Below are 12633 nucleotides of genomic sequence, written 5' to 3' on the forward strand. Positions count from 1 at the left end.
GTACCCTTCCTAGAAGGACATGTATTTGAGGCCAAACATAGTCTTTCATGGGTTAAGCAAGGTAGAACTTGGGTTAAATTCCCCCAACACATCGTTGTAGTACTTACTTGGGGTACAGCATTACATCTTATGTCATATGTAATGAGGCAAAGGCTAAATTGTGTAGGTTGTTGGCCCAGATTATTTTAGTATGTATCTACAGGAAAATCCAATGCAAGACAATACTCCAGATTCCAAGGTGGGGACTGCATCTCGTAGTCGCGATGCCCTATGGTGCTATGTCATGTCATATGCAACAAGAAATGCACTCCCTGACCAATCAACGATGCTGCCGTGTTCCAACATTGTTCTTGCAGTCTGACTTGTGTAAGAAATTGTGGCCTCTACAGAGTTTTATATGGAGGGTAGAGTTTAAGCTATTTTTCTGTTACCATAAAGTGGCCTGTGTATCGATTGGTATTCAGAGCCTTCCATTCCAAACTTGGATCTGCTGAGGAATATTTAGTTTTTACTTGCCTTAATAACCTGCTCCAAGCAACATTCTACAATTGTTCCTTGACCGAGTGTGATATATAAATATAATAAGGGTGCTTGGCAGTTTGTATAATAGATTTCAATTTGGTCTATTTTTTGTCTTGCATTAGAAGGATGTTAGACGTAACCAGATCTTTGTAAGAAACTCTTAAAGATTCCTTCTTGGTTAGTAATTATTTTGATACTTGCCCGTATGCCTTGTAAAATGTTTTTCCCATCTTTTTTCGAAATTGTTTATCTTCCTTTTTGTAGATTGTTCCTTTTGACATTTTGAAAAGTGATATTAAAAAAAAAAAAAGGAAAAAAAATATCTTCCACCACAAATGTATTTTTATCTGTTTTGTGTCTTTAGAAAAAGATGTACATGAATTTCATCCAGAATGACCGATTTTTAATTTATGAAAGTGTATATAAATAAAACATGATATAAATTTCCATTTGGCTTTTGTGTTAGAAATTGGTGTGATATAGTGACTACTTCATCTTTGCTCATGTACGCTGTGTGTATGTATATATAAATGATATGTATACATGTGTGTGTATATTATGTGTAAGTAATGTGTGTATATACAGGTACATCTCACAAAATTAGAATATCATCAAAAAGTTAATTTATTTCAGTTCTTCAATACAAAAAGTGAAACTCAGATAGTCATTTACAGAGTGATCGATTTCAAGTGTTTATTTCTGTTAATGTTGATGCTTTAGAATACTTTATTACACCAGCTTGAAAAAATTATTTTAAAATCCAAAATGTTGGCCTACTGAAATGTATATTCAGTAAATGCACTCAAGACTTGGTCGGGGCTCATTTTGCATCAGATACTGCATCAATGCGGCTTGGCATGGAGGCGATCAGCCTGTGGCACTGCTGAGGTGTTATGGAAGCCCAGGTTGCTTTCATAGCAGCCTTCAGCTCACCTGCATTATTGAGTGTCACTCATATTTTTTTTCAGTCTAGTGTTATTAAGTATTCTAATTTACTGAGATAACGACTTTTGAGTTTTCATTGGCTGTAAGCCATAATCATTAACTAAACACTTGAAATGCATCACACTGTAATGACTAATGTATGAGTTTCACGTTTCATATTGAAGAACTGCAATAAATTAACTTTTTGATGATACTCTAATTTTGCGTGTGTATATATAGATCAGTACTCGTTATTTCCTTTTTAAATAGGTTGTCTTGTTTCAACAACCTTTTTATATAAAAGCTTCAGTTTATAGCTTTGCAACAATCTGTAGTACATGGTTCATCTTGCTTCACACAGTAGGAAAAATACGGTAAGTGTCCACATAAGTCTCTAACTGTTTCGGTGAGCTAAAACTTGCATTATGGACCGAGCCTTACTTCTACAATAATACATCTGTGTCCAACGTTTTAGAAGGCATACACCAAACATTATGCACAGGCAGATCGATCCACCATAGTTGCCCAATGTAAAGAAATGTATATCGTGTATTTTTTTTTTTTTTGCATTGGCTCTTTATATAGGACAGTGCCTGCACTTACTTATACAGTTGGACAGTATACTAGTGCATACTGACCAGACGGAAGCTGAAAGAACAAACTTTAAGCCTCAGCATGTTGAATGGTCGCCTATGGCGATGTTACAGTATATGTTGGGACAAACTCCCAATGTATATTGTAAGCTAGTTGCACAGATGCAATGACTACCTAGCCTAAGGGTATGTGCACACGTCAGGATTTTTTGCGTTTTTTCCGCTATAAAAACGTGATAAAAATGTGAAATAAACGCTTACATATGCCTCCTATTATTTACAGTGTATTCCGCATTTTTTGTGCAAATGTTGCGATTTTTTCCGCGAAAAAAATCGCATCGCGGGAAAAAAAAGCAACATGTACATTAAAAATGCGGAATTGCGGGGATTCCGCACACCTAGGAGTCCATTGATCTGCTTACTTCCCGCACGGGGCTGTGCACACCATGCGGGAAGTAAGCAGATTATGTGCGGTTGGTACCCAGGGTGGAGGAGAGGAGACTCTCCTCCACGGACTGGGCACCATATAAGTGGTCAAAAAAAAAGAATTAAAATAAAAAATAGTCATATACTCACCTTCGATGTCTTCCCGCCTCTCAGCTGCATGCTGCCGCTTCGGTTCCTGTAGCTGGTGTGCGGTGAAGGACCTGCGATGACGTCACGGTCTTGTGACCGTCCTGTGATTGGTCGAGACCGGTCATGTGACCGCTCACGTGACCGCGACGTCATGGAGGGTCCTGCGCGCGCACACCATCTATACGGAACAGACGCCTCTGAGGTCTGCAGTTGAGTATAAGCATTTTTTTTATTATTTTTAAACATTCTATCTTTTACTATAGATGCTGCATAAGCAGCATCTATAGTAAAAAGTTGGTCACACTTGTCAAACCGTATGTTTGACAAGTGTGACCAACCTGTCAGTCAGTTTTCCAAGCGATGCTACAGATCGCTTGGAAAACTTTAGCATTACGCTTGCAGAATGCTAAAAAAAAACGCAAAAAAAAAATTTCCGGTTTTCTTCAGGAAATTTCTGCAAGAAATCCGGACGTGTGCACATACCCTGACACTGTTTCGCCAAAGACTTCCACACACCACCCATTAAACGAAGACACATGCAATGTAGAAAACAAAGGCTGTGTGTGCGCTTCCTCTCTTCTACCCGGTTTGTTAATAGCAATCTCAGTTTTTTTTTCTTCAATTGCTTCATAACCGCAGGTCCTGATGACTAATAAAAAGCCAAAGTGCATTTGTTGGTCAAAGCTGAATTAAAAATGCTCGTTACATTTTAAAGCACAAGTAGCCTGAGGCCCGACCCAGGTTTCGCTTTCCTGTGACTTCTTCCGGGGCTTTGTACCAGCTGATATAAATATTGGACTGCCCACTCCTCAAACAGAAAAAAAACAAACCATCAATATGAAAATTCTAAAAACTATCCCTTATTGGTTTAATCAAATACCAGTCCCATGTCTGGTCTATATAACATATTTCTAGTTTTATTTTCAGACTGAGGCCATGCATAACCGCATTCATCATTAATCAATATCTGAAGATGGAGACAGAAGATTGGAATTCCTGAAGCATCCTTTTCTATTGTTTGCGTGTCTATATATAAATGTGAAAACATGCACACTATAAAGGCACCACCTCTCACAATCACAATATTTGCAGGACGAGCGATTTTCAAATGGCTTAACATTATTTTGGAAAAATTACTTATTGCACTAGATTTTTTTTTTCTATCAACAGTTTTTCTCCTTCGCCTCATTGGGGGACACAGACCGTGGGTGTTATGCTGCTGCCAGTAGGAGGACACTAAGTGATACAAAGAAAGTTAGCTCCTCCCCTGCAGTATACACCATCCTGCTGGCTCTCAGCTAACCAGTTCTTGCTTAGTGTCTGTAGGAGGCACTTGGGTCTGTTTTCAGACCCCAACATTTTTTATTTTCTGTAAATTTTTATTTTTTAATTAACGGAGTGAAGGGGGCGACGGATTCCTTTCTAGGGTCCGCTCTCCCCTGAACCATCAACAGGCAAGCACTGCGAATATACCTCCCCGTACCTTTCCTGCGACGACTGGGGCACACCTAATCTACGCTAGGGCGACGGTTCCTATACGGTCCCGATCTCCCCCCTGTAAGGTGGCGAGCACATAGAGTATACCTCTTATGTGCATCTCCTGGGCTCCTCCGCAATTAAGCCCTCACCTGTTGGCGTCATGTAGTCCCCACAGTAGCCGTAAGCCCCCTGTGGCAGGCACAGCCGTAAGTCCCCTGCGGCAGGCAGATATGAAGATGGATAGAGGCTCTCCATCCCCTGGCCAAGGGAGGATCGATTGAGCTTATTCCTTCGCAATAGAGGCTGCATCTCTGCTCGGTGGTGGTGAGTAGTTTCCTTCCTCACGCCTGCGTGGAAGGTGGCCGGTACGCCAGTGGCAATCATTCGGCACTACGTCGCAGCCCGCCGACGCGCTCCACTGGCAGGCTCCATAAATTTAGTCCCTGGCTTTTTCAGCCAGACTAGGCCGCAGTTGAAATCCCCGCCAACCGCCGGAGCCCCGCCCAGCTCACTTCAGGGGCAACGGTGCCTTCACGGTCCCGATCTCCCCACACCAGCAGCAGGCGACCACATGGAGTGTCACCAAGCAGCCCCCACTGTCCCACCACTGTGAAAGCGGATGGCACAAGGAGGCGGACGGTTCTCTCCACCTCCCTAACAAAAGGGATGCAAGCATGGCGGAGGAGTTGGTTTTCTCCTGTCAGATAACTGCTCCTTCGCCCCAATCCCACTGCCACCCTCTGTTACCCTTCCTTCCTTTGAGGTGCACTCCGTGCGCATCTACTCCCCCTCCAACCGGCTGTCATCTACCGTCCCCCAGGGCCAGCCACCACCTTTGACCACTTCACCACCTGGCTACTCCATTTCCTCGCCGCTGACATCCCCACTATCATCATGGGCGACTTCAACATCCCCATTGACACTCCCCTCTCAGCTGCCACTAAACTTCTATCTCTCACTTCCTCCTTTGGCCTTGCTCAATGGTCTTCTACAGCCACTCACAAAGATGGTCACACACTGGATCTCATCTTCACCCGCCTCTGCTCCCTATCTAAGCTCTCTAACTCACGTCTTCCTCTTTCTGACCGCAACCTACTCACATTCTCTTCCCTCTCCACTCCATGTCTACAATCCCCACCCCACAAACTTGCATACCCTCGCAGAAATCTTAAACACCTTGATCTACACTCACTCTCTGAATCCCTCCTCTCACAGACATAAGTTCCCTACACAATGCGGATGACGCCGCCGCTCTATACAACACCACAATAGCTGTAGCTTTGGAGTCTCTTGCCCCTCTCACACATACCAAAGCTCGCAAAATCAACAGACAGCCCTGGCACACCCGCCTGACCAAAGAACTGAGGCAAGCTTCCAGGGCTGCAGAGCGGAGATGGAAAAGATCCCACTCCAACGAGCACTTCATCGCATTCAAACAGTCCCTCACTACTTTCAAGACCACACTCGCCACAGCAAAACAAACCTACTTCTCATCTCTTATTTCCTCCCTGTCTCACAACCCCAAACAGTTATTCAACACCTTCAATTCTCTCCTCCGCCCCCAGCGCCTCCTCCCTCCCCACTCATCTCTGCTGAAGACTTTGCCTCATTTTTCAAGCAGAAGATTGAGAACATCAGAGACAGTTTTAGTCGACAACCCCCAGCCCTCCACCTCCAAAACCAACTTCTCCACCATTACAGAAGACAGACTCTCCACTCTACTCTCAAGATCACATCTCACCACCTGTGCACTTGATCCCATCCCACTTCATCCCAAACCTCGCCACAGTCTTCATCCCAACCCTAACCCATCTCTTCAACCTATCACTAACAACTGGTGTTTTCCCCTCAAGCTTTAAACATGCCTCAATCACACCTATCCTCAAAAAGCCCTCTCTTGACCCATCCTGTTTCTAGCTATCGCCCTATATCACTTCTCCCCTATGCCTCAAAACTACTGGAACAACACGTCCATCTTGAACTGTCCTCCCATCTATCTTCCTGCTCCCTCTTCGACCGCTTTCAATCTGGCTTCCAGTCACACCACTCCACTGAAACTGCCCTAACTAAGGTCACCAATGACCTATTAACCGCCAAGAGCAAGCGGCACTACTCAATCCTCCTCCTGGACCTGTCCTCTGCCTTTGACACAGTGGACCATTCCCTGTTGCTGCAGACCCTCTCATCCCTTGGCATCACAGACTTGGCCCTATCCTGGATCTCGTCATACCTAACTGACCGGACATTTAGCGTCTCCCACTCACACACCACCTCCTCACCTCGCCCCCTATCTGTCGGAGTCCTGCAAGGTTCAGTTCTAGGGCCCCTGCTCTTCTCCATTTACACCTTTGGCCTGGGACAGCTCATAGAATCTCACGGCTTTCAGTATCATCTCTATGCTGATGACACACAGATCTACATCTCTGGACCAGATATCACCACCCTTCTAACCAGAATCCCTAAATGTCTATCCGCTATTTCATCCTTCTTCTCTGCTAGATTTCTAAAACTTAACATGGACAAAACAGAATTCATCGTCTTTCCCCCATCTCACACGACCTCCCCAACGAACCTATCCATTACAGTAAACTGCTGCCCACTCTCCCCAGTCCCACAAGCCCGCTGTCTTGGGGTAATCCTTGACACTGATCTCTCCTTCAAACCACATATCCAAACCCTTTCCACTTCCTGCCACCTCCAACTCAAAAATATTTCACGGATCCGTACATTCCTAAACCAAGAATCTGCAAAAACCCTAGTCCATGCCCTCATCTCCCGCCTCGACTACTGTAACCTCCTGCTCTGTGGCCTCCCCTCTATTCTAAACTGCTGCCCGACTAATCCACCTGTCCCCCCGCTATTTCCCAGCCTCTCCCCTCTGTCAATCCCTTCACTGGCTCCCCATTACCCAGAGACTCCAGTACAAAAGCCTAACCATGACATACAAAGCCATCCACAACCTGTCTCCCCCATACATCTGTGACCTCGTCTCCCGGTACTTTCCTGCACGCAACCTCCAATCCTCACAACATCTCCTTCTCTACTCCCCTCTTATCTCCTCTTCACACAATCGCATACAAGATTTCTCTCGTGCATCCCCCCTACTCTGGAACTCTCTACCACAACATAAAACTAAAGCAATACAGCAAGGACCAAATACCAAAAAATAAAAATCAAAGCATAGGATTATTAAAATATGCCTTTATTTTATGAAAGTGGCAATGGTTACAATAAAAAAAGGGTTTTTTTTATAAAAATTATTATATAACAAATTAAACAAACTTGCGCGGTACCAGGTATAATTATCGTTCCTTAATTTTCCCCTATTACTATATAAGGATATATTAAAACGTGCTGTACAAAAATAGATCTCCCTTGTTTAAGAAGAGCATAAAACTCATTCATTGTGAAAGATAAGAAATAAAGTAAAATACAAAAAATATTAAAAATATAAAAATTTAGAAAAATCCTCATAATCACAAATATATAATTATAAAGTGTGCAAATATACCACAATATAAATAAAGTGACCAAGTGCTTCAGTGTGAAATTTTAATTATTTCCATCCACCAACAAAAAAAAAAACAAAAAAAACCTAGAGGGTGTGCAGGAACCTATCACTAGGTTCATAGGTGCCAGCATATGCTGGAATCACGTGCATAGAAAAAGACTTTTTTTGTACGGCCACTATATGATTATATATATACCTTAGGGGTCCAGAACCTGTACCTGCGCCTCGCCCGACGATAGGTTCCTGCACACCCTCTAGGTTTTTTTTTTTTTTTGTTGGTGGATGGAAATAATTAAAATTTCACACTGAAGCACTTGGTCACTTTATTTATATTGTGGTATATTTGCACACTTTATAATTATATATTTGTGATTATGAGGATTTTTCTATATTTTTTATATTTTTAATATTTTTTATATTTTACTTTATTTCTTATCTTTCACAATGAATATGAGTTTTATGCTCTTCTTAAACAAGGGAGATCTATTTTTGTACAGCACGTTTTAATTTATCCTTATATAGTAATAGGGGAAAATTAAGGAACGATAATTATACCTGGTACCGCGCAAGTTTGTTTAATTTGTTATATAATAATTTTTATTAAAAAACCCCTTTTTTTTATTGTAACCATTGCCACTTTCATAAAATAAAGGCATATTTTAATAATCCTATGCTTTGATTTTTATTTTTTGGTATTTGGTCCTTGCTGTATTGCTTTAGTTTTAGTTCGGTCCTTCACTGTGGATTCCACAGTATTTGTCACACAGCGCACCCTGGTGGTCTATCTAAGAATATATCTTTCACTATAATTTCTATAAATATACAAATACAAGATAAAGTGTAATCTTGACCCACCATACGTGAACTGTGATTTTTATTAAACTACCACAACATATCAGACTCTCGCCTACCATCGAAACCTTCAAAAAGAACCTGAAGACCCACCTCTTCCGACAAGCCTACAGCCTGCAGTAACCCTCGATCGACCAAACCACTGCATGACCAGCTCTATCCTCACCTACTGTATCCTCACCCATCCCTTGTAGATTGTGAGCCCTCGTGGGCAGGATCCTCTCTCCTCCTGTTCCAGTTGTGACTTGTTCAAGATTATTGTACTTGTTTATATTATGTACACCCCTCCTCACATGTAAAGCGCCATGGAAAAAATGGCGCTATAATAATAATAATGATGGATTGAGGTTTATCCCTCTATCCCTGCACCGTCCACGCTGCAATACCCGACATCCGCGGCGGCTCCATACCGGGACGCGCACCGATGGTGAGTGGATCCTGCCAGCGATGGGCTTCTGCAGCGGGATATTCACAGGCAGTCTCAGGCTTCCCTGTGGCCCACCTCCCTGAGGCAACGCTCCAGCCGGCTACAAAATTTAGCCCCTGGCTTCGGCCGATGTGTAGGCCGCACCCCGGAAGCGCACTGTGGTGCCCTAAGGTGGCTCTGCCTGTTTTCCTTGCGCTTTTCGCCTGGCACGGAAGGACTTAATTTTCTCGGCCACTGCAACGCCCCTCACTTCTACGCTGGCGCCGGCTGCAGAAATTTAGGCCCCGTCTTGGGCCTATTCATGGAAGTCTCGAGGCTCTGCACACGTCGTGCCTGTGGCTCCGCCCCCTGAATTGGCGCTTCTTGCTCTCTGCGAGTTTTTATCTAAAGGCACATGACCAGTATTCCCTGGTCTTAAAGGCACAAGACCAGTATTCCTGGTCTTAAAGTCACATGACCAGTATTCCCTGGTCTTAAAGGCACGTGACCAGTATTCCCTGGTCTTCAAGGCACGTGACCAGTATTCCCTGGTCTTAAAGGAACGTGACCAGTATTCCTGGTCTTAAAGGCACATGACCAGTATTCCCTGGTCTTCAAGGCACATGACCAATCCGAAGCCGGTCATAAATGAGGAGCCCTCAGCCGCTGATCCCAGTTTATCCCAGTGTAACTAGTTCCCTCAGTGGACTTTGTCACTGCCGCAAACCCATGGTTTTTCTGACCAAGAAATTGAATCCCTCCGTGGCTCGGAGTGCTCGCAGGACCGATATACATGGTCCCTCTCCTACATGGGATCCGTCGGCTAGCAGGGGACGCGAGTATTCTAGAAACGTACAGGCATCTACAAAACGGAAGTTTTCATTTCATGATCTCTCTCCATGGATTTGCTGACAACAAGACTCTGAACACGGATCGGATATTGCCTTGGACCTGGACTTGCCAGAGCTTCAGTAAAGGATGACTCACCTATTTATATCATCATCCAATCTCTGTACATTGACAAGGACTCCGGTCCTGCTCTACACTACACAGTGTCCCTCATAAGGAGACCAAACTCCCTCGTAGAGCGTTTGCCATCCAGTCCGGATATGCGATTCACTGGACAGAAGCCTCTACGTGGGACCACCATGCCTGGTCTGATTTTTAAGGGCGACGGGCCCTTTAAAGGGCACCGATCTCCCCACACCATCAACAGACGGGCACACGGAGTGTCGCCTCCAGGTATCCTCTTCATCCAGGCCTAATGCCAGACAAACTGTCCTGTCCACCCGGAGACCTGAACTCTGTTGATGTACAGAGGCACCCTTTTTGGGTGTCTGAGCACCCCCCTCTGCATCACCACTATTTAACAGAAGATGCAAGAAGGCGGATGATCCCTCTCCACTTCCCTGTTAAGAGGATGGTGGATCGAGGGTTCCTAATTTTTAACTCTGCAATGACCTGCTGGATGCAGCCGCGCATTCTGCCACTTCGCAGATTAACCGGGTACAATCTCCTGTGGTTTACCTACCCGTATCCCTGCCCATTGTGTCATCAATTAAAAATGCCACGGTCTGTCAAATAGCAAATCTGGTTTGTTCCATTTTGCGGCTTTGGGTCCAGCCCTCTGCCCTCCCTAGCTGCTGCGTGGATTGCTAGAGTAACGGTCTCCTGGCTGGAGACCTTAACTACTTTGATTCACACCAGTAACCCTTTCCTGAAGACACTACAGCTGGTCAATCAAATCTTTTGAGCGGGAGACTAACAGGATTGTTGATTCCTACAGCCCCGACCAGCAGTGAAAGGGTTGCCCAGGACAGTCTAGATCTAAGGGATCTTAGTTCCAAAAAGGGGAACGAGAAGTAGGACCGATCCCGGACCTCAAACTTCTAACAACTTTTCACAAGGTTCTTCTTCGAATGGAGTTCCTCTGCTCAGCCATTACTTCAACAGAAAAAGGTGCAGTTTCTGGCATCCATCAACAGGGGCTTACCCTCTTCAAAAATTCCTTCGCTTTTCCAAAAATTTCCGAAAATTCGCTTTTCCATTCGTGAACAGCATTTGTCACGACCTTGTCCTTCGGCCTTGCTACCGCACCCAGAGTGTTCGCAAGGGTCATGGCGGCTGTCATGTTCCTCTTGCACCCTAGAGGCGTGGTCATCCCGCCCTGTTTGGCCGACTGTCTACCTGCCCTTCCAGGACTACGCTAAGTCGTCTATATCACTTGTGATACCCTCTCACCTGGGCTGGTGGCTAAACTTAGACAACTTCTCATTTCCAGACCAGCAGATATCCTTTTTGAGGATGATCCGGTACTCTTCCAGAAGGGTGGTAATTCTCCCTCCAGACAAGGTCATGGTCCTTCAACAGGGAGCTCGTGCACTTGATCACTCATCCCCTCATTTCATTCGATTTGCTGGGAGGGTTCTGAGGAAAAATGGAGACGACAATGGAAGCAATTGCCTTCGCTCCGCTTGTTTTCAGCAAGTCAGACTTTCAGACGATAGTCTCTGAGCTCCTTCATCCAGGGCTTTTCTCCCGGTTCTGTGGTTACTAGTAACTACCAATGCCAGTCCTCTTCTCCCGATCATTGCTCTGGAGACCCGAACGGTAGTCCTACAGTAGGTCAACTGCCTTCTGGCGGGTCAACCCATCTGAATTCAATTGGACAATGGCACGGCTGTGCCATACGTCAATCATCTAGCAGGTACCCACGTTCAGGTGCCATGACCGAGGTACCTCACATTCTCTGATGGGCCGAGAGCTATCACTTGATGATCTCGGCAGTACATATCCCAGGAGTATAACTCTGGGCGGCGAACATATTCAGCCATCAGGGTGTCGCCTCAAATGAGTGGTAACTTCACCCGGAATTCTTCCATCTTCCAGTTGTAGTTCGGATGGCATCCAGACTGATCGCCTGTGTACTCGAGTTCGTAGTTCAGCCTCGATATCCAAGAGCCATCGCACTGCATGCTCTGGTTCTTCCGTGGTACCAGTTTCCATAACTCCCCTTCCACTACTTCCGAAAGTTTATCAGAAGCAGAAAGGGCCGTTACCGTTAGATCATTGGGACCTTAATGGTCCTAGGACCATTACAGTAGACTCTTTTTCGATCCGGACAGACATTACTATTAGGGAAGGTCGCCCCTTTTTTCTCTGCGATAGCCTCATCCTGACGAGTCTTCGGTGCTAACGGGTCCTTTCAGACTTTTTTCCCCTTATTTCCTTCAAGGCAAGGTTGTCCTCAGGCCATCCCCGTCCCTTGTTACCAAGGTGGTATTGTATTACCACTGTTATAAGGGCATAGTTCTCCCCTCATCTCTTTCGGCACCAGTCCACAAAATGTAATGAGTTCCCCATATTCCGGACGAAGCGAGTGCTCTGAGTAGGTACGTCTCGAGGACGGCGTCCTTCCGAAGGTTGGACACTGTATCTTGGGCTTCCTGACGGTAAGAGGAAGGCTTCCTGACGTTTACAGGAAGGGTTTAGCCGTCTTCATTGGCCATTTAGCCTGGTGTATTCCTTTCACCATCCAGGAGTGTTAGATGTCAGCCTACCTCCCTGTCTATCGTGGGTTCTAGGCACCAGGCGTCGACAAGACACGCCTGCAAACTTGCGGATTCGTCCAGTCTGCATGCATTCTTGAAGCATTATAATTCCCAGACTTCCACAGATGTGAGTCTGGGCAGGAGGACTCTGCAGGCCGCGGTGGCGCACTTGTAAGTAGCGGTTACACAGGGCCTGATCTGATGTTGTCCCCACCCAGG

The 12633-nt window shown here is 45.2% G+C and overlaps 1 protein-coding gene across 2 annotated transcripts in view; it reads left to right on the forward strand.

Annotated features, from left to right (window-relative positions):
- The window catches only part of DOT1L (DOT1 like histone lysine methyltransferase), a 177248-nt gene extending 176277 nt beyond the window's left edge, over positions 1 to 971 (forward strand). For both annotated transcript variants that reach the window (XM_077271942.1, XM_077271943.1), the window contains one exon: positions 1 to 971. This exon is cut by the window's left edge and continues 985 nt beyond it. The gene's annotated coding sequence lies outside the window, so the exon portion shown is untranslated.
- Positions 972 to 12633: the final 11662 nt, after the last annotated feature.

The sequence above is a fragment of the Ranitomeya variabilis genome, chromosome 1, assembly GCF_051348905.1.
Source record: "Ranitomeya variabilis isolate aRanVar5 chromosome 1, aRanVar5.hap1, whole genome shotgun sequence".
Taxonomy (NCBI): domain Eukaryota; kingdom Metazoa; phylum Chordata; class Amphibia; order Anura; family Dendrobatidae; genus Ranitomeya; species Ranitomeya variabilis.